Source organism: Lissotriton helveticus, chromosome 4_1 (genome assembly GCF_964261635.1).
Source record: "Lissotriton helveticus chromosome 4_1, aLisHel1.1, whole genome shotgun sequence".
In the NCBI taxonomy this organism is placed as follows: domain Eukaryota; kingdom Metazoa; phylum Chordata; class Amphibia; order Caudata; family Salamandridae; genus Lissotriton; species Lissotriton helveticus.
In genome coordinates, this window is record NC_136063.1 from 1597448720 (window position 1) to 1597471618 (window position 22899).

A 22899-nucleotide genomic window follows, 5' to 3' on the forward strand; every position below is an offset into this window, starting at 1 on the left:
GGTGAAATCGTTTTTGCTGTTTCCCTGTGTGCTGTTTTGTGCAGCACACACAGAAACAGCAAAACGCTAATGATTATTTATGTGCAGGAAGGTCCCCCTTTTTTTTTAAATGCTGTCTTGCAACTTCTATGTGTGCTGCATTAAGCAGCACACATACAAGTTACAAAACGGCATTTAAAGGTTGTTTATGTGCAGGAAGCAGGATCTTCCTGCACATAAACAATTTTCCCCTCAACACAGGCACCCTTGCACTTTGTGTTAAGGGTGCCTGCAATGGCGCTAGGAAGCTAAATTTAGCGCCAGCGCAGGGGGAAACGCAGGGCTACACCACATTCTTGTAAATATGGGGCAGCCCTGCGTTTCTAAAGTGACAAAGCTTGTTGTTAGCCTTCTTGCCTTAACACCACGCTTCGCCACTTTATTGTAAATCTATTCTGTCGTATTTTAATGAGCCTTTGTGCTAATTAATATGATGTTATTGTGAGTTTTCAGTGAATTGTAATGTACAAAAAGCCTGAAATCATTTAAAATAAGCCAAAACTTTGCATAAAATAAGGCCACAGACATGTTGTTTCTGCTTGATGGAGATAATCTTTCTAAGGTACCTGGGGAATCAAGCTATTAGAGTGTTTTTTTAGCTCAGAAACTAAAACACAGTTTAGTTTTAAGTGTCATTTAAAATAAGCCACACGCATGTTTTGCAAACACCATGAAGGAACTTCATGTAGTTTCCTTGTTTTATCTATTTGCCATTTCCTTGTGAGAATTACTTTTGCGACAATTACTGTGCCATATATTTGTATTTAGCCCTACCAAAGTGGTTTAACAAAAGATATACGTCACAGAAAACAGTTAATGATCTCGTGCACGAGGCGTGCATAGAAAACCTAAAATTGCTGAAAAATATGCATGCCTTTGCTACAACGCACAGAAAAACTCAGCAAAATGTTCAGTACAATGAAAGATTCTGCATACATTTTCCAGCTTGGCTCATTGGCTGTGTTCGAGTAAGTGACGTTTATCGTGCCAATCAGTGTAGGAGGGCATGTGTTCATGGGCAAAGGCAAGGATAAATAAGGGTGCCCTAAAAACAAACCTAAGAGAGCGAATAGTGAACTTTGAAAAACGGTGGCAATGAAAAAACAATGTAATGCAATCCATGACCCCGGTTTACTTAAGGTTTCCGAGGCACTTGCAAGGCGCGACTGCAACACACAAGAGGCTGACCATTTAAGAGGGACACGTGCGCAGCCCTAATTATGCTGCATAAGACAAGTAAGTGTCCGTCGCACTTGATTTTTCCCAAATCCTTCCCTAAAGTTCTCTCATTGACCCAGGAACTGCCTGCAGCTTGTTTGATGACAGTGAAATGACGTCAATGGCCTGCCCATCGCCAGCAGCCTGGCCTGGGAGTGCGGTGCCGCGTTCTGCGTCCCAGCATCTGCCTCACACAGTTTCCCGCACCCCAAGGACAGCATTCCTCCCCGCAGCCTGCTAAGCAACTGTTTGAACACGCGAGAATAAATAGACAGTTCTGATTGCGCTACAAACTCCGCGCTGCCTAATTGTGCAAGCTGTGTAAACACGGTGGCCCCTGCCCTGCTCTCTGCAACTGTCAGGCTGAGGACCACACAGACAGCGCCTTTTTATTGATACAACAAGCGGGTGTGACAAGCACAATAGGCCGAGAGCCATAGGCTGCAGGGTAATGAAAACATTGACAAAGCCCGTCATTTTGGCTTTTGTATAGTGAAAAGATTGTTATTCAGCAAGCGCCCCTCACATAGAAACAACACCCAGAACAGGTACAACACAGGCAGAAGATTGTGAGCTGAGGAAGATCACCGACGCAGCAGCTCAAGGGAGCTGCGCGCTGAGCGCTGCTGAATGGTGAACGCGCCCGGCCATCTAGATTCACTTACGGAGGCACCCTGACAGCTCCTAATTATAATTAATGTACTTCTTTGCGCGAGCACGAACGAAAAATGCCCAAGATGGCGGAACAAAACTACATTTACCCTATCACTTCAAGCCTATTAAAACGACAACACAACGAAGACGAATCACTGGCCAGATGACAGAACACGCTAAGGAATGTGTGGAATTTGTCTCGCCAAAGCCCTAGGAGATACTTCTTTTTTCTCTTCTTTAACATTAGGATCTCGAAACTCCTCCCACTTTCAGTGGGGAGGAGTCCGAGCCCTAAAAATGTAGTACATGAAAGTATATTTGGCGGGCTTTCAGAGAGCCCTCCCAGCACTATTTTTCATTTGCATGCTGTGCCGAAGGGAGCCCGATGCCATTACAAAGTCAACACGCAGCAGTTTTCATTTTGTTTGAAATGCTATTTTTGGTAATTGGAACAAGTTTCAAAACTCTTGTAGAATGCTGCCTATTTGGCATGTTATGGATAGGAGCTTTCAGGTGAGAATCTTCTGAATTTTTGAAATATTAAATATAACTGGAAAATGTATCTCGATATACTACCTGGGATGTGTATCAGAGTTCTGAAAGCACAGAGCGGCGGTACCAGATGCGGCCGGTACTGGTAAGAGCGGTAAGGCGGGGGGAAAGGAAGTCGGGGTTGGGGGTGTTGACAGACGACAGGATAGGGAAAATAAAATAAATAAAACCACTTACCTTGCGCTCGCCGCATCGCCGAGTCGGCAATGCGGTGAGCGCAAGGTAAATGGTTTTATTTATCTTATTTTCCCTATCCCAACGGTATCCAACGAATAGCTCCGGAGCTACTGGTAGCTCGCCAGTACCTTCAAAGTAGCTCTCTGAGGTGAAGTAAAGCCAGTATAAAATACAGAGAGTAGGTTCCTATTAAAGAAGGCAGCACTGCTCATCTCAAGACCCTTAGAGTGACAGCCAGCCAAATGTATGGCAGTACCTAATGCTAACACTCAAACACACACTGTCGGCCTACAGGCCTGCTACATGACAGTCTGCATTCAATCTCAATATAGTTAAGCCACAAGGAAATTGTCCATTGTTGTAGTCCCTCCTTTATCCGTCACAACAGTGCACCATGAAAGAAATATGGCAGCAGTAGCCGGAGCAGTAATCCGTGATTACCCACCAAAGTGTGGGACTGCAGGAGTCAGAGTGAAAACGTGTCAGTTGAATGCATGATCAGCCCATGACCTGAGGAGAAAAGGGTATGATGCAGACCAGAGAAAATTAAGAGATTCATCAACATTTATGTGTTTGTCCATAATAAACACTTTTGCTTCCTGAAAACTATGCCTGCTACCAAGAACCGCCAAATGTATATGCTAGATCCCATCTTGAGTGTCATCTCTGGCATAATTGTGTCCATTCCTGGCATAATAGTGCCAATGGCATAATAATGGTCGACCTTGACTATTTTAGTATTTTGGGTATAGTCATGGTGTACTGGCAGCCTTCATTGACATACTAGGAGCATGACTGGCCTATATGTACCTATTCCTGGCATATTAACGGTCATGACTGATATATGGTCTCATCCCTGATCCTTATGGTTATCAGCCTTGGCAAAACTGTGGCCCTAGTATAATGGTGGGCATTACTGGCATTATACAGGCATCCGTGGTGCTATGGTGAGTATCCATGGCATATGAATGGAATACCTGGGAATTTAAAGTAGCCTGTCCATATGAGGCATTTGTACATGGGAGTACATGATGAAAAGGATAAGCTGATGTTTTGAGATTGCGCATTTCCTAAAAACTGAAAACTGATATTTTAAAGGCAGTTCTAGTTTTCAAAAATGGGTTTCCTTCTGGAAAATTGAGTTTGTTTGCCCACAGTGGAAAGAGGTATTAAATAGAAAATGTGCATTTTCAGAAACTGGGGAATGATAATTCAAGCTGAGCTGGGGAGACGTACTGCTGTGCTTATGTCCTTTGTGACACAGGGCATGTCAAGATTTGAATGTTACTTCATAAGTCACGGGGAGGCATTTAATATTGATTAACATTTCCCCCAGCATTTCTGCTGGTAACGACACTTGACATACTTGGGTGGTAACTACCGAAAATCCTGCTTTGGGCAGTCAAAGTGAAGTCACTATTTTACAGTTATAAAATTTGCTAGTAGCTCAGGAAGACTTTCCTTGAGCAGAATTAGCTCTCACTACAGAAAAGGTTGGAGACCCCTGCCCTATTCCGTTGTCTGTATACCGCCCCTCGCCCGCACCACTCACTACTCTTAACTGTACCAGCCGTGCCTGGGTGGAACCTTAGCATCTGGGAGCGGTTTCTTCATTACCTTGGTTATCCCTTCAGCATGACTGATCAATAGTTCAGATCAAAACAGTGGAAAAGCGAGAATTCTTTTTTCATTTCAGAGTTTAATGACAATTAGTGTTTTGTTATTCACATTTTTCGTCTCATCTAACACAGCCATGTGGTGTGTAAAGATTTAGAGAAAGGTCAGTGCTGTGATACCAATGTTAGGCAGGTTCAGCGCTATACTATAAATACACAATAAATAAATAAAGTTGCATAAGTAAGCAGAGCCCATTAACCAATATTTGAAGCATACTTTCCAAGAAAACAAAACAAGGAAAACATTTTCGGAAACTCACCAGCTGTGTGGGGTGGGAGTTTTTTCCGTTTGCAGTCTGGCCTTGCTCATTCTGAAAGTTTGAGGTATTGTACCAAAACTTTGCCCAAGGGACACAACTATGACGCATTTCATATGTTGTGTTTTGCATTGGTATGAGTCATGGAGCACTTCTAATGCAAGCCATGTTTAATAGCACTAAAGCCGTGGCACAGAGAAAACATTTTACAGCAACGCTGTGCCCTTTTTTGTGTCTTTGGCTAGGTTGCATGTGGTGTTTGCTAAAGTGGTTGTTTATATACAAATAAAAGTACACGTTTTTACAAACCTGAGACAAAAATTGTTTTCTATTAACCTCATGCAAACACTTTGTAAACATACACATATATCTATGGTTTGTGAATCTGGTGGGGCAACATCACCCTTGTACCAGTGTGCCGGCAAAGATGCAGACAACCGTGATAGCTGTGGTGAAATGCCCATTCATTCATGCACTCTACTCTGCACCACTGTAGTCTATCACTGATCTTTGTGCTACTCTACAGCACTGCACTCTGCAGCACTGCACTCTGCAACACTCTACTTTGCAACACTCTACTTTGCAACACTGCACTCTACGCCACTGAACTCTGGGCCAGTCTACTCTGTGCCACTCTATTCTACTCTAAGCTACGACACTATGCCACTGCACTCTACACCAATTCACTCTGTCATTGCACTGTACTCTGCGCCACTATAGTCCATGTCAGTGCTCTGTGTCACTCTACTGTATGCCACTGCAGTCTATGCCACTCTACTCTGAAACACTGCACTCTCTACCACTCTGTTCTACCCTACTGCACTCTACAGCACTTTACTCCAAGCCACTGCATTCTACGCCACTTTACTCTAATCCACTGCATTCTACGCCACTTTACTCTAAGCCACTGCATTCTATGCCACTTTACTCTAATCCACTGCATTCTACGCCACTTTACTCTAAGCCACTGCATTCTACTCCACTTCACTCTGTCAATGCACTACATGCCACTGCACTCTATACTCTATTCTCCACCACTCTACACCATTGCACTCTACATCACTCTGCTCCACGCCACTCTACCCCACTGCATTGTATGCCGCGTTTCTCTACACCAATTAACTCAACACCACTCTACTCCACTGCACTCTATACCACTCTATTCTGCAACACTGCACTTTCTGCCATGAACTCTACGGCACTCTAATTTCCAGTGCTGCAGTCTACGGCATTGCACTCCGCAACACTCCATTCTATGCCACTATACTCTATCCTGCACAACTCTATCCACTGAACTCTCTCCAACTTTACTCTGCACACTCAATGCTACTCTACTCTGCACCACTGCATTCAATGTCACTGTGCTCTACGCCACTCTACTCTGCACCCCTGCACTTTATGCCACTGTGTTATATGGCACAGTATTCTATGCCACTGCACTCTATGCCACTCTACACTGCACTCTGTCACTGCAGTTTTCTACGCAACACTCTAATCTAAAGCCCTGCATTCTACAAATCTGCACTGTATACCGCTGAATTATATACTGCTGCACTCTGCCACTCTGCTCCGCAACACTCTATGCAATGCATTCCGCACCAGTCCACTCTACTCTACTCCACTCCACTGTTACCCACTATACTCTACTCTGCACCATTCTACGCCACTATACACCACTGGATTCTACAACATTTTACTCTGCACTACTGGGTTATTTGCCACTGCACTGTACGCCACTTTCCTCTGCATTACTTCAATTTACATTAGTCCACTATTCACCACTGAATTGTATGCCACTGGACTCTACTGCAGTATTCTCTACTCTGCGCCACTCTACTCTATGCCACTCTACACTACTCTAAGATACTACACTATGTCACTGCTCTCTACACAAATTCACTCTGTCACTGCACTATACTCTGCAACACTGTAGTCTCTTCCAAGGCTCTCTATGCCCCTCTACAACACTGCACTCCACAACACTCTACTAAGTGGAGTTTGGTGGCTCAGTGGACTAATGCTTCCACTGCAGGGGCTTGTGTTCGACCTCATGGTCCAGGTTCAAATCCTGTAGGGTCCACTCATCCTTTCATTTCATCTGAGGTGGATAAAATGAGTACCATTGAGTTTGGTAACAATAAACATCTGTAATCTACCGCCAAGATACCTACGGGTGAACGTGCGCTTTACAGATATACATGTTATGTTATGTTATGTTACTCTGCAACACTGCACTCTCCGCCACTAAATTCACTGCACTATTCTATTCTACACTGCTGCACTCTATGCCACTACACTCTGCTGCACTTGACTATCTACCACTCTACTCTACAGCACTGCACTCTCTGCCATGAACTTTACGCCACTCTATTCTACAGTACTGCCGTCTACGCCACTGCACTCTGCAGCACTCCACTCTGCGCCACTATACTCTACGCTGCACTACTCTGCGCCACTGCACACTAAGCCACTGCACTCTATGGCACACTACTCTAAGCCACTTTACTCCACGCCACTTTACTCAATGCCACTCTACTGCATTCCAACCTACTTCACTCTATACCAATGGACTTTACATCAATGTACTCTGTTACTGCGCTCTACACTACTCTATGCCAGTGCACTCTGTGACACTCTACTCTGCAACACTGCACTCTCCACCACTGAACACTAGGCCACTATTCTGCACCCTGCAGCACTCCAATATATGCCACTGCACTCTATGCCACTCCACTATTCTCTACTCTGCACCACCCTACACCACTTCACTCTGTGCCACTCTACTCTGCACACTCAATGCCACTCTACACCACTCTACTCTTCACCTTTGCAGTCTGTGCCACTGTATTGTATACCACTGTATTCTACACCACTGCACTTCATGCCACTCTAAACTGCACACTATGCCACTGCACTCTACTGCGCACCACTCTAATCTACATCACTGCATTCTACGACTCTGCGTTGTACACCGCTGAATTACATGCTGCTGCACTCTATGCCATTATGATCTGCCATACTTTATGCCAATGCACTCTGCACCAGTCAAATCTACTCCACTCTTTGCCACTCCACTGTTACTCACATACTATACTCTGCATCACTCTACACCACTATACATCTTGACTTCTACTCTGCACTACTGGGTTCTTTGCCACTGCAATCTACACAACTGTACTCTGCATTACTCCACTCTAAGCTACTTCACTCTACATAAGTCCACGTTTTGCCACTGCATTGTATTACCACTGCACTCTTCAACATTATTCGCTACTCTGCAACACCCTGCAACCCTCTACTCTGCACCACTCCATGCCACTGCAATCAATGCCACTCTACTCTATACCACTCTACTCTGCACCACTGCACTCTAAACCACTGCAGTCTACTGAGCAAAACTAATCTACACCACTACATTCTATGGTGCTGAACTCTGCCCTGCTGCACTCTATGCTACTCCACTCTTCACCATTCTGCTCTACACCACTCCACACTGCTATCCTCTATGCTACTAACTGTTAACCATGCTCAACAGCAGCCACACAACATGGCTTAAACACATTGGCAAAGCCAATCGCTCTTGCGTAGGCGAGACCTATTGGTTTTTGGCAGTGCTTGTTAAGAAATGCTCAATTACCAAACATCAGCCTGCTGTTTTTATTGAATACGCACATGACAACTGCCTCACATGGCCAGATTCAGTTTTAAATGCACAGGCATTGGATATAGTTTTGATGGTCCTTGACACCAGTCATAACATGTCACACGCACACACAAAAACAGACACACACACCTACCTAACTCCTAATAGTCTCAACTCTGTATCCATATCCTGCTCTCCTCTGCACTTGGGCTGATCATGCCCCCAACTAAGATCTTCACTCTGGGTCCTTCAGTTGCAGTGAGAACTGGGTCCTGCTCATTTTACTGCTGGCACTCTTCTTTCATAGCCCATTATTCACACGCATGGTGTGATTGATAGAGTAGGGCCTACAACATGGCCACTTCCTTTGTGGCTTAGCTAGATGTATAGTGGAGAGAGATGGTCACGTGCAAACCGCGTAAATTGACACAATGTGTGTTTGAGTTTTACCATGAGGCCCTGCCATTGGTTTAGCTGTCTTTCACTCCAAAGGCCCTGAGATGAGCAGTGTTGCCTTCTTTAATATTCAGAGTCTCTGAATGAGGTACTGGACTTGCCCCAGCTTGTGGAAGCTACTTTGAGGGTGCTAGTGAGCTATCTGTAGTTCTGACGCTCCTCCTTGGAGAGCCCTGATGTATACACTCCACGTAGTCCCTGGGTGAGAAAATGAGGAGGTTGCAGATGGAAACAGACAGCTCAGCAGTTATCTTTAAACATTTGATGGTGCTGAATAGGCTTCTCTAATTTCTGTGTGCAAAAAAGTGATGGTTGAAATGCTTGAATTCACCTCAGTCACTAGTAATCATTCGGGGCTGCATCCCAATTCATCATTATTTTGCACATCATGCCACCTCAGTTATAATCCAGCTATCTGCAAATCAGTCTGGACTCTGCTCCAAGTGGTACAGTCCAGCCTGAACGGCCAAGCCAGGTGGTCCCTGAACCAGAACACAAACAACCCAAGACTGGTTTCATCCTAGGTATGGGCTCATGAGCTGTGTGCAGCTTGGGCCGTGGGTTCCATGCTCACTGTACTGGCACCCTGCTGTAACTGGCTGTTGAGCCAATAGCTAGGGTGAAACCAACCCTGAGTTGCTTGTGTTCCTTTTCTGGGAGGACCTGGTTTCAATCAATCAGGAATTGGTAAAGCACGCTACTCACCCGTAGGGTCTCAAGGCGCTGGGGGGAGGTCGTGCAGCTCTGAGCCAGCCAAAGTGCCAGGTCTTGAGGCTCTTCCTGAAGGTGTGCAGGGTGGGGGAGTGCCTGATGTTGAGCGTGAGTTCGTTCCAGGTCTTTGCCGCGATGTAGGAGTAGGCTCTTCCGCTCGTTCTTGCTCTGTGGATGGGAGGGGTTTCGGTGAGGGCGGCGGACCAGAGGTTCCTCTTGGTTGCGTGGAATGAGGCTTGGCAATTCGGGCTGAACTGTTCCCATGAGGAAGAGGGTCAAGACTGATATGCATATGGCCGAGTCCAAACTGAGGTGGCATGATGAGCAAAAGTATGTGAATTGGGCTGCTGCCCAGAGCTATTGCCAGTGGTTAGACTTATTGCAAGTAGGATGTCCTCACCTTTTGTGCATTTGTTGTAATGCTCTAACTGGCAGGTGTATACCCAGACGTGGGTTCCATGACCACTGTATCAATGGAACCCAGCTGCACCTGCTGATGAGCCCACAGCTAGGGCGAAACCAGTCCTGGCTTGCTTGTGTTCCGGTTCAGGGAGGACCTGGCATAGCAGTTCGTGCTTGTCTATTCCCATGAGGAGCAGGGTCAAGACGGATTTGCATATGGCTGGGTCCAAACTTAGGTGGTATAGTGAGCAAAAGAATCGTGGGTAGAAGCTACGCTGAGCTAGTGCCAGTAGTTAGACTTATTGCAAGCAGCCTCCCGTTACCTTCTGTGAATTTCTGTGTGGAGCACAATCTAACACTGTACTACTGGTGAACATCCGCAAATGAGCATCACATCCCAAGCCAAATACATTTCTCTTTTCTAATGTACTCCTACGACGTAGCCAATATATAAATACTTTTTAATGTACCTGCTAAGCCGCAAATACAGCTGACCCTCACATGCCATGTGAATAAAAATACTCCAGTATCCACACTGTTGTTTCGTAGCTTACCCTCTCTTTAACTGCCCATTTCCTATAACCATAGTGTAAAGAAATTAATCTCATGTTCTTGCCCAGGCCATACCTTTGCGTGGACTCACATATCCTCACAGCGTTGACTCATTCTCCATTAAACCACTCACCAGTCCACACAATCACACGCACACATTTTCCAAGCATAAATTGCTTGCGTTTTCTTGTTGCAGATGCATAACAAGCATTTTTCCTTGTTGCCAATGCTTTTCAACACCAAACATTGGCAAAGCCAAAAGGTCAGCTAATGCCTTTCAACGCCAAAGCTTGAAACGCACCTGATCCTTTTTTTGGTCTCGGCAAGCGAAGGCTGCGCTTGCGCAGTCTCGCTGGCGAGATTTTATGTTTTCCAGTAGTGGGGCTTGAACCCGCCCCTCTTCTCCATTGGCTGGCTTCCTAAATGGAGGCCAGCCATTGGAGTAGACTGGCGTCTGTCCATTTAAGCCCCGTCTTTTTCGGATTGGGGGCGTGTTTTTTAGGTTCTTTCTCTCCTCTTCCCATTGGCTGGAATTTTACATTCCAGCCAATGGGAAGAGGAGAGATAGAAAAACACGCCCCCCAGTCTGAAAATGAGGGGGCGTTTCTCCGAGGCATTTCTGCTTGACCTCGGAGAAACATGGTGGTGTCATGGCGTGGTCCGCTTTCCTGCTGGGGCTCGCTTTGCTGCCATCTACCGAGGGTAAGTATCTGCGCTCTAGTGACGGCCCTTTTGCCTCCGCGTGGTCCCACGGAGCTCCCTGCGAGACCCGTTGTAGAACGCAAATCGGCCCCGATTTTGAGCTACTCGTCCTTTGATCCCTGCCACTGACAATCATGAAATGGCGGCCGCGGCGCCCTGTGCGGTGCCCAGCGGTATACAGCGCCAGGACACCACGTAACGAGGTAACAGTGCGCTTTACAAGTATACATACATTACATGGAAAACAGCCGGAGACACTAGCGCGCTGACTGGAGTGGCGCTGACGGTCTGGGGAGACGGAAACCTGCTGTGCTCCTGGCCCCATATAGCTGTGGACCTACGGGGCGCGGAGTGACGCCCGCGACGAAAGGAGACTATCCCCTGCCGCTGTGGGGGGACCCCGTTGTTCTCTGACAGTGCATTGCAGAGGCGTCTACAGCATCGGAGGCCCCGGATGGAACCGTGCCGGACTGCTGCGGTGAGTGCTTTGCGCTGGCTGAGGGCCCTTGCCGCGTCCGCTGTGGTGCCCGCATCTCTCCTGTGTTGGTCGGGTGCGGCGAATGGGAGTACCACCCCCTACCTTGCTGGCTGCGGCAGCGGCCGGGCGGAACGTGGGGAGAGGGCCAGCCGGTGCGCGGCCCAGCGCGTTGTTACCCTAGAAGCACTGGCTGCGCTGGGGGACTGTGGCGCAATCAGAGACTCTGGCTCCCTTTCCAGTGGCGGATCTGCCTGCGCTGCTGCGGCTGTGACCGCCCCTGTGACCCTTCTGCACACGGGGACTGTTGTGCAGCGGTCGAGCGGTGCGGCCAGATGAGCATAGAAAACCGCCATATTTCCTAATGCCCTGCTGAAATAGTGGCACGGCCTAAGATCTGCTGGGCCCCTGGCGGGACTTGACCCCCCCTCCCTCCTGGGCACTGCGGTGAGTGGAGGCGTAGGGGTGGGTGCCCCCCCAACTAAGATTGCGCCAGCGGGGGCTCCAGGGACGATAACCCGGTCAACGCCATATTTCTGGATTCAAGGCTGCTGCCAGCCATTCGCCGTGCCCGGGAGGCTGCGACCATATACGGCAGAGGGTCACCCACCGGAAGAGATACTTGGCTGCGTATTTGATACCCCATACAGGCCTCCAGTCCGCTAATTCACTCCAACATCATCATCCATTCTATTTTTGTGAGCCGATCTGACACAACTCGCCTGCACTCGACACATACCCTTGTGAGACCAGGGTGAGTGGTTTTCTTCCCCACCGCCCAAGCCGACCTTGAAGCACCTAAGTAAGCAGCATACTGTGCTTTTGTGTGAGCGTCTGTGCGTGTATGAGGGGGTGTGTGCAGACGCACATGTGCGCCTGTGCGTGCATGAAAGACTATGTTCAAATTTCTGTGTGCTTGTGCATGTCTGTGCGTGTGATGGTGTGGACATGTATTTGGGTGTTTTTGTATTAGAGCATGTGATTCTATGTGTGCTTGTGTTTGTGTGAGCAGATGTTTCTGTATGTGTGGCTCTGTGTGGCTCTGTCTGTGTGTGTGTGTGGCTCTGTCTTTGTGTGTGGCTCTGTGTGTGTGTGTGGCTCTGTGTGTGTGTGTGGCTCTGTGTGTGTGTGGCTCTGTGTGTGTGTGAGGCTCTGTGTGTGTGTGGGTGGGTGTGTGTGTGGCTCTGTGTGTGTGTGGCTCTGTGTGTGTGTGGCTCCTTGTGTGTGGGTGCGTGTGGCTCTGTGTGTGGCTCTGTGTGGGTGTGTGGGTGCAAATGCAATAGGTCTCGCATTTGCGAGAGATTAAGCTATTGGCACTGTAAATGACAATGCCATTAAAAACAAACATAATGTCATGAGCAATGCCAATAGCTCTAACTTTAACAAAGACGAGACCATTGCATTGTAAATGCTTGTTATTAGAAAAGCAGCTGAAACTATTTCCTTGACATTTTTTGGTCCTCGCGAGCACCAGGAAAGGATTGTTGCTACCTCACTCAGCATCTACCCCAGTGCCGCTTTTTGCCCCTTTCAGTCTCCGTTAAGACCTGCATCCACTGGAAGGGAGGGTGCAACATTGCACATCGCCACATCCACCGGCAAAACCTTCTCTTGGACAAGCCTGGATACTTGTTCATACAATGGCCATGATTGGAAGGTGTGTGATGGAGCTTTCAGTGAGGTCTAGAGTATTTCGAATATAAGTAATCCTGCACAAAAATGGCACCATTCACTGGATAAATTGGCTTCAATTTCCTTGTGAAGGTTTCTGGGCTCTGCTGAACTAGAATTTACAAAGGTCCTTGTTTTTTTTGCTTGAGTAAAAAAATCTGATTTGCAGCACTTGGAGCTGTTTTGTTGGGTTGTAGACTCTTTCTGCGGCTCTTTCCCAGCAGCATTATGAGCGTTTTCATTGTTGCAAAGAAAGAAAGACACTAAAACGAACTTGCATAGAATGATTAATCTATGCTAGAAGTTTATAATGATCGCTTGGAGAAACTGCATTTAATTTCAGAGTTAATTCCGCTGGTGCCCAATTGAGATTCGGAACAACTAGAGATGTGGTGCAGAATGTTTTTAAATATTGGGGTGAAGGGGTCGTTCAAATAAAGATTGAAGGCCTTATTTACAGTTTGGTGGGTGTGATACTCTGTCAAAAATATGGCGGACATATGTCGATCATCTTCCTAGTGCACTATGGTTTATGTCACTTGTAGTCTGAAGAAGGAGTATCTGCCATGTTGTACAGGAGTATCGTATACTCTAAATAAGGCCCTAAATGTTTTGCCAATCTAAGTTGATGCATTTGTTGCCAAGAAGCCAATCAAGGAGGCATCCCCATACATGTGGGAGGAGAGAGAGTTGTGCAGACTTTGAAATCTTGACCCGTAACTGTTCGAAAAATTCATCAACATAAGTTGTAAGGACAGAGAAGTTCACAGCAGTGGTCTCCATGGAGAACATCTATGTAGGGCACTCAAAAGACTGAAATGCCACTTCTATTTTGAATAACGGAACATATTGTTATTCCTTTCACTTATACATTCCATTGATGCTGCAAGAATGAAAGTTCGTGTGTCTGTGAACTGCAGATTGTGCCTAGATCTCTGCCATAGGTGCATCAGCCTACAGGGGTGATTTTACCAGATTTTAAGCGTCTGACCTGTAGAGGGCAGACAGATCCTTTACATCGGACACATACATCTTCTGAGGTCTTTTTTTGCCAGGATTTTAAGGTACATAGGTATTTTACTAGATATTACAGATATTTACAGATTTTTCTCCATATGTTGACTATTTTCTGTTGATTATTGCTCTTGTGTTTACTAAGCAGGCAGGTTTATCCATAAGTCCGCTTCTGCGCCACATAGAACACATAAGCCTGTGTCAGTGGGGTAACATAAAATCATGCCCCCCCTGCAGATTTTTTAGAGGGGCCCCAAGATCTCCAATATTTCACGGATATTCATTGGCCTTAGGTGGAATGGGCCCCTCTGAAGGGTTTGCGGGCCCCTGAAGGGTTGGGGTACCCCATGTGCCGCAGGCGCTGCAGCGGCCTACGGTTCGCCCCTGAAGCCTGTCATCTCTGGGTCTAGACTGCTTAGAGCCCTGGGTTGGTGATTACCATTGCCCCAGTGGCTCATGGGTCTGAAAGGCGTAGAGATCCTATCACCTTTTAGGGCTTAATGACTGTAGGGGGGATGCATATGTAGCCTGCAACCTCTATTGGTGGATGGCAAATCGGATGGAAAAAAAAGATAGCATCACAAAAGCCGAACAAGAACAGAAGTCGCACTGTTAACATGTGCTAAAAATAAGATCCAATCTAATGGGCTGGTCCAGAAAAATGTTATTATGCCTAAAGCCACAAAGCAGTCAGTTAAATCAAGTACCATATAAGAAAAGTGAGCACATTTTTTCCATTGCCCATTTTACGAAGCAGCTTGAATATTTTGGACCCAGTCTTGTCTTTTGAGTTTCTGTGAATGCTGACTTATTTTCTTCCCACCGGACTCGATTTAGGCACACACCCCCAGATGCATCAACAAACCAATTTGCGATTCCTTAATAGCGAAAAATACCGATTCGCTACTAAGGAATTGCAAAATGGAATGCATCAAGAAATCACATAAAAAATTGCGATTTCTTAGAATTCCTTAATTGCGACTCGCAAATTGCGACTCGCATTAAGGAATACCTCCCCATTCATTCCTTAGGGCATGTGTGTGCGCAACATGGAACTTTGAAAAATGCACAAAAGTGCATTTTTCAAAGTTTTTGCAAATTACCACGAAGTTGTACTTAATGGTAATTTGCGTGCCCTATTAGCGAATTCGCTATTTATGAAACTTTCATGCATTGCATTTAAGGAATCTCAAATTGAGATTCCTTAAATGCAAATAATCGCAATTTAGCGATTTCTAAAATTGCGATTTTTACATTTGGTATGATGCATTCCAAATGCAAAAATACCGCTCGCAAAGGGCCAGATTCTCAGAATCTGGCCCTTTGCGAGCGGATTTTGGTTTGATGAATCTGGCCCTTTTCCTTCCTTCACTCAGGGTTTTTTGTCACCACTTACCTGACATAGCAGTTCTGGTCCAATGCATGCCAAAAGATTGAGAGAAACATCGCTCAAAATATGTTTATTTAAAAAAAAAAAAATGCCAGTCAGCTGGCAAACTAAGTCAGTGGAGCGCGTAGTAAGGACTCTCGAGTTTTTTACATGCGAAATATGTTCTGCTACTTAAGACAGTAAGGAGATTAGTGCCAGAGGTGGACATATTTAACTATTTGTCGCCTATATTCAAAGAAGTTGTTTCTGCAAGGATGTCTGGCCTTGTGTATACCATTTGCAATATGTTCTATACTATGAAGAAAGGTACGGTGAGGCATTTACAAAGACATATTCTGCAGGCTTCTTAATGTGAAAAACAGATTCTGGGCCGGAAGAAACGCAGCCTGGAACCATTCGAAATATTTATTATATAGACTACGCCAGGCAGTCACGTTTTCAGTGGCACGCCACAGGCCACATACTCTGTATTTCTTCAAGGGATTAGAAATCAATATTGGCATTATTCCAGGTGGAGTTTAGTCAGTGCTCAATTTAATAAAAAAATGACATAAGTGCCAGGGTCCTCGTTCAGGAGGCCACTGCAGGTTGCACAACCAATTGCCCCTGCGAGCACTTCCAGTGACAGAACTAACACAACTACTAACCATCACACACAAGTGTGACAATTCGGACTATTGCCCTCCCCAAAGCTGCAAGAATGGCTTGGGCGGTATTAGTCACTTTTAAAGTATATTTACTGAATAAACAACTATTGTTGTATTCATCTCAAAAGCTGACAAACAGCGCCACCATGTGGTAGAGTGTCCAAGTGCCGTTGTTGACAAATAAGTGCTGGGGCTGAGCACCGGAAACTACTAGCTCAAATTAAGCATTGAGTTTAGTAATACATTTCTTTAAAAAAATGACATGTCTTGCAATAGTGCTAGTTTGCTCTCTCTGTCACCTTTTACCTCTTGAAGCACTCCTCGCTATGAAAGGGGAGACCCTCCTTCTGTAATATGGCCGCCTGCTGGCTTGTTCTCTCTGTGTCTGTAACGCTGCCTGCCCTGCTCCCTAGCACCTACTGTCCACATATAGTTAAGTATCTGGACAATCTCACTTTCACTTTCCCTTTTGGATGTCTGCAATGACTTCTCAGTGCATGTCCTTTGTGAGTCCCAACAGAAACTTATATATTTTCACAAGGAGTAGTCTGTCTGTCGTTTAAAAAAAAAGAAGTTTTATTTGATAAATGCTGGCACTTGACAAACACAGAGATGATATAAAAAACACGCGGATGTTATAAACGTTTAAAAAAAGAATGACGGGGCATATTATCTAAGAATTGCGATAAATCCGTTTAGCGCTCAAAATCCTATTGCCGGCTATCGCCTATTTGCATCGGCCTGTTAGCGGCGTATTATCAATGCTCAGCTAACAGGCGATGTCCAAACTGGCGATAGACGGTGATAGTGAACATTAGCGCATGAAAACAAGCGATGTTTTCACACGCTAATGTTCACCTTGTGAATATGAGGGGTAGATTCAGCATTGTAATTCACCCCCCCATGCAAAGTATGGGTAAGACACAAAAATAGCAGGTGTTGGGAGACCTGCGATAAACGAGTTTATCGCAGGTTTTTGTCTCCAAACGCCTGTCACGGGCCGCCTTAATAATAATGCGTTCCCACCATCAACTACATTTTACATGTAGTTGGACGTGGGAACGCCCACTTTGCATGTCATTAGCGATGTTCATCACTGACATGCAAAGTGGGGCGGTATGAGGCTTGAGCCAGGCGTTAGCATGCCCTTGTTGATAGGGCGCTAGAAGTATCGCCGCTTTCTCGGCACAATTCGCCGAAAAAGCGGCGATACTTTACCTTGATAATATGGCCCGACATCTTTTGCTCAGGATGGAAAAATCCCAAGCAGGGACAGGAAAAGTGAAGCAATATCTACTTAAATTATATCTGGAATGTGGGATTGGTAAAATAAGTCCTTTATAAAGTACTGCACAGTTTGGGACAATCTCGTTATCAAGCTGATGGCCCTTGTGCTTGAAATGGAAATGTAAAAGTGGAGGTACTCCATATCCTAAAGTACCTATGTGCTGCTGAACAGTGCGGATACTCTGCCACTATAGGTATTGAAACAATGCTGTTTCGAGTTGAAGTCTGTGTACTCCAGTATCTGATGGTACAGGCCCATTTAAAGCACTGGGCGGTTCCAGACACCGCTTTTTACCTGGCTGTGCGCAGGCACAGATAGCGGTCTTAAATTGGCCTTATAAAAATAGAAAACAATCATAGATGGCTGTCCATGCAAGTACGTGCATGTGCCACTTTTTCTGTGCGTGTGTAATAACGTTCTGTAGTAGGGGATCTCTGTGTATAGTCATAATCTAGTGAATAGTCCCGCCCATGTGCGTGGACCCCGGAGCAATCAAAAATAATCTCTTACAGTGTCAAAAAATGCAGAAATGCATAGACACTTAAGAGAGAATTTAAAGACAGATAATGCAGCCAAAAAAGGCTACACTGTCCAGTACTTCAACTAGAAATTCCACCACAAAATCCACAAAACAGCAAAGCCTGTACAGATTTCCCTTGCTTAACAGCAAAATCCCTCAGGAATGATAGAGAGAAGAACCTGGACAGACAAGCCCCATAGGCTGCCATTATGTGGCTTAAATAGGATACTGTGCCTTTAAGGAACCTTCCAGAACCTTCTCCCAGTATCCCAGAATGCATAGCAGGTCCAACTTAGTTTCAGTTCTTTTTTCCGGCTCCTGCAAGCAGGACCCTGGAGCATTGAGCTCTCCCTTTTAAGGGTTTTGTTGGTGTTTTTTACACTGATTTGGTTTTTCTGTACTTTTAAAGTACTTTAGTGACTTTCTTCTTGGGTTTCTGCACTCTTTGTTGTCCATAATGCCAGCATTATTTGACAAATGCCCGGAGTGCTCCAGGAAGAAGGCCAAGTCAGACCCCCATGAGGTCTGTATTCTCTGCCTTCCCTCTTCCCACATCCCTGAGGATTGTGAAATCTGCAGAGGCTTTTCTGGAAGGACCCTGAAGGACAGATGGAAGATCAGACTTCAGGGACTTGAAGAAAGAAGATTGAAGGCTCGAGGTGGGTCTGGAGGGGCTTCTACTGCCCATGCTGAGGCCTCTGGGGGGCTCCCCTGGGGCAGGAAGTCCAGCCCGCGCCCAAGATCTCCGTCTGGGTCAGTTGCGATGACCACGACTTCGAGGGGAAGGTCCACGGCCAGTTCCCGGTCTCCCCAGGGCTCTGGGTTGAGAAAACGTCGCCCGTCGACGTCGAGGGACGTGTTCCGGCCGGTGTCGATCTCCTCGTCGTCGCCGTCGGCGTTGAGTGGTCGACATCGGAGGACCCGGCGTCTGCGCTCGCCGTCGAGGCGACACCGCCGTTCGCCGTCAAGGACATCGTCGTCGAGGGGATCCTCGTCGTCGAGGCCGCCGTCGAGACGGAAGAAGTCTCCGGCGCTGAAGACGTCGACGTCGAGACATTCAAAGAGATCGACGTCTAAACGTTCCAAGAGGTCGACGTCGAGACGATCCAAGAGGTCGACGTCGAGACGTACGAGGAGGTCGAGGTCGCCGTCGAGGCACCATCGCCCGTCGTCGAGATTCCGTGGCTCGTCCATCTGGTCGGGGTCGACGTCGAGACGTCGACACCGTTCGACGTCGAGGATTGAGAAACGGTCGACGCCGAAGGGCCGTTCGACGTCTAGGGACCCAGGCTCGCCGTCTGGGCACCGATCTTCGGCGTCAGGAGGTCGAAAAGACAGGCCCAGGACTGTGGGGGGCTCCCCACAATCCGGACAGGATGATGGCTCGCCGTGAACGGCGTATTCCGAGGTATATACCCTGAAGAAGCCTTCGGCGCCTCCTTCACTGCCTCCTTTACCAAGGGGTCCGCCTCCGAAGGCTCTGACCCCCCCTCCATTGCCTGCTCGACCGGCTCCGCAGGCCCCGCTTCCAGTGACTCCCCCACCCCCGGTTCCACCGCGGGCGGTGTCGATGCCCAAGTTTCCGACGCCGCCGAAGAAGACTCCTAAATCGAAGCCGAAGCCTAGGACTCCGGAACCGGGGAGGCCGGCGGACCGTCCCAGGCCCAAGAGATCGAGGTCTCGCTCGGGGAGACGGGACAAGTCTAGGAGTGGACGCGGATCTTCATCGAGATCCAGGCATCGCCATAGGAGGCGTCGGTCCAGGTCACGCTCATCTGGGACCCGTTCTTACTCGCCCACGCTGTCTGATTCGCCGGAGACTAGGGTGTCCCCGATAGACGATATCGGCACATTCCAAGAGGTTCTCCTGCGCGGAGCGGCGAAGTTGGGGATCAAAGTTGAAGCGCCTACACCTTCGACTTCTGTCATCTTTGAGACGTTACACAAGAAACACATGTCTCGCCCCCTACTGCCTTTGGTGCCGGGGCTCCTCGAGCCGGCTGAACAGCTTTTCCTGAGGCCGGCGGTTGTGAAGTCTGCGCCTTCCAGGCTCCTCAAGAAATACAGAGCTCCGGACTCGGACCCAGCCTTCTTGAGAAAGGACCCGGCGCCGGATTCGGTCATTGTGACGGCGGCCCGGAAGCTTCATGCCACCTCCCCTGCATCCACGGTGCCTCCGGACAAGGAGAGCCGCTGGATCGACTCTGCTGGGCGAAAAGCGTGTGGTACATCCTCCTCGTCAATGAAGGCTGCCAGTGACTCGGCGTTGTTGGGACGATACGACCGTGCACTGTGGGACTCAATGGAGCAGTTTGCGGACCTCGTTCCTCGGGACCGCAAAGAGGACTTCATGGAGATCGTCCAGGAGGGGATGCTGGTCTCTAACCAGGCCATTAGCGCCGCGGCGGATATCTCCTTGCTGTCTGCGCACGGATACTGCCACGGGATTAACCAGAGGCGCCATGCTTGGCTCCGGTTGACGTCTCTTAAGCCAGAAGCACAACAACGTGTGGCGAATCTCCCGTTTTCCGGAGATACCCTCTTCGGAAAACACGCGGATGACGAGATGGCCAGGATGAAGGCCGAGGCGGAGACCCTGACGGCGGTGGGCTTGGAGAAGCCCAAGGAAAAGAAACCCTACCGCCAGTTCCAACGGCGGTTTGGGTCGCAGGGTCGTGGAAGGGGGCAGTCCACCGGACAACATCAGCAGCAGCAACAGCAGCAGCAATACAGACGCCCCTTCCAGAAGCGTCAGAGGGGTAGAGGTGGACAGCAGTCCTCTACCGCGTCTAAGGGCCCGGCCGGGTCTCGACCCTGAGCGGTTACTTCCCCCTCGTCCGTTACCCGCTCCGGTGGGGGGAAGCGTTCAATTTTTTCTGGCAGAGTGGAGAAAAATTACTCAGGACAAGTGGGTGCTGAATATTGTTTGCAATGGATACAGTCTGCGTTTCACCAGCCCTCCTCCGTCGATTCCTCCCGTCCGCTCGCAGTATCAACTGCGCGAGCTTCAGGCGGAGGCAGACATTCTGCTAAGGAAAAGGGCGATAGAAGACGTACCTCTGTCTCAACGAGGAAGAGGTCTTTACTCTCGGTTCTTTCTTGTCCGCAAGAAGGACAAGAACGAGTTCAGGCCCATTCTGGATTTGCGACAGGCAAACAAATGGATTCGCAGAGAAAAGTTTTGCATGCTGTCGTTGCATCAGATCTACCCTCAGCTGCAACGAGGAGATTGGATGTGTGCCATAGATCTACAGGACGCATACTTCCACGTGCCCATTGCATGCAAACACAGGAAGTTTCTGCGCTTTCAAGTCGGCACCAATCACTATCAGTACACGGTGCTGCCCTTCGGGCTGAAGTCTGCACCCAGGACATTCTCGAAATGCATGGCAGTGGTAGCGACACACCTGCGGAAGAACAAGGTGTTTGTCTACCCGTACCTGGACGATTGGTTGATCAAGGCCTCCTCCTTCTCGGAAGCTCAAGCACACTTCCAGAAGACGTGCGTTCTTTTGAACAAGCTGGGGTTGCACATCAACATGTTCAAGTCTGTCCCGACTCCGGTCCAGTGCATCCAGTACTTGGGAGCCTCCATCAACACGCTGTCAACAAGTGTGTCTCCTTCGGAGGAGCGACGTTTATCACTCCTTCGGAAGGCTCAGACTCTCATGTCTACTCCATCCACGACAGTGAGGACGGTGTCTTCTCTGCTGGGATCGATGGCCTCGTGTATCTTCCTGACGCCACATGCGCGGCTGCACATGAGACCGCTGCAGGAGTGTTTGGAGGACCAATGGGACCAGAGGAGAGGCTCCTGGGACGACAAGATACGACTGTCTCTACATGCTCTTCAGTCTCTGAAGTGGTGGTGCTCGAAGGAGAATCTCCTCAGAGGGGTTCCCTTCCACAAGGACATTCCCACACAGACTATCGTGACGGATGCTTCTCTCCAGGGCTGGGGAGCGCACTCCGGAGACCTGCAGATTCAAGGGACGTGGTCCCAGACGGAGGCCACGTACCACATCAATTTCCTGGAACTCAGGGCTGTGCACTTGGCACTGAAGGCTTTTCACCCGTCCTTTCAGACCAACTCTCTGCTTGTTCAGACAGACAACACGACAACGATGTATTACCTCAACAAGCAGGGGGGCTCGAGATCGCGCACTCTGTCGCAGGAGGCACAGGCGATCTGGCACTGGCTTCTGGCTCGAGGACTGTCGATAACGGCCACCCATCTGCCAGGTGTGCAGAATGTTCAGGCAGACGAACTGAGCAGACTCATTCAGGAAAACCACGAATGGGTCATAAGCGACGAAGTTCTGGGAGAAGTCTTCGCAAGGTGGGGAACTCCAGACGTAGATCTGTTCGCCATCGCCGAAAACAGAAAATGCCGAGGCTTCGCCTCCAGGTACTACCAGCCGGGGACGCTGGGGAACGCGTTATGGATCAACTGGTCGAACAGCTTTCTGTACGCTTTTCCACCAATTCCCCTGATTCCGGCGGTTCTCATCAAGCTGTCCCAGTCCAGGGCGCAGATGATACTGATTGCCCCGGAATGGCCCAGACAGTGGTGGTTCATGGACCTGCTTCACCGGTCTCTCCTTCCTCACATGAAGCTGCCGTGCAGGCCGGACCTTCTCACGAAGTTCGGGGGGCGGATGGTGCACCCCAACCTCTCGTCTTTGAGTTTGGCGGCATGGCTCCTGAAATAGTGCAATATGGCCATCTGAATCTCCCAGTGGATTGTATGGACATACTGAAGGAGGCTAAGCGACCTTCCACTAGGACTTCTTATGCTTACAAGTGGAAGAGGATTTGTATCTGGTGCAAGTCTAAGAACTTTAACCCTACGACA

At 48.1% G+C, this 22899-nt stretch overlaps 1 protein-coding gene across 2 annotated transcripts in view; it reads left to right on the plus strand.

Annotated features, from left to right (window-relative positions):
* Window positions 1–22899, plus strand: part of ELMO1 (engulfment and cell motility 1) — a 1412865-nt gene that overhangs the window by 403249 nt on the left and 986717 nt on the right. The gene's annotated exons all lie outside the window — the stretch shown is intronic.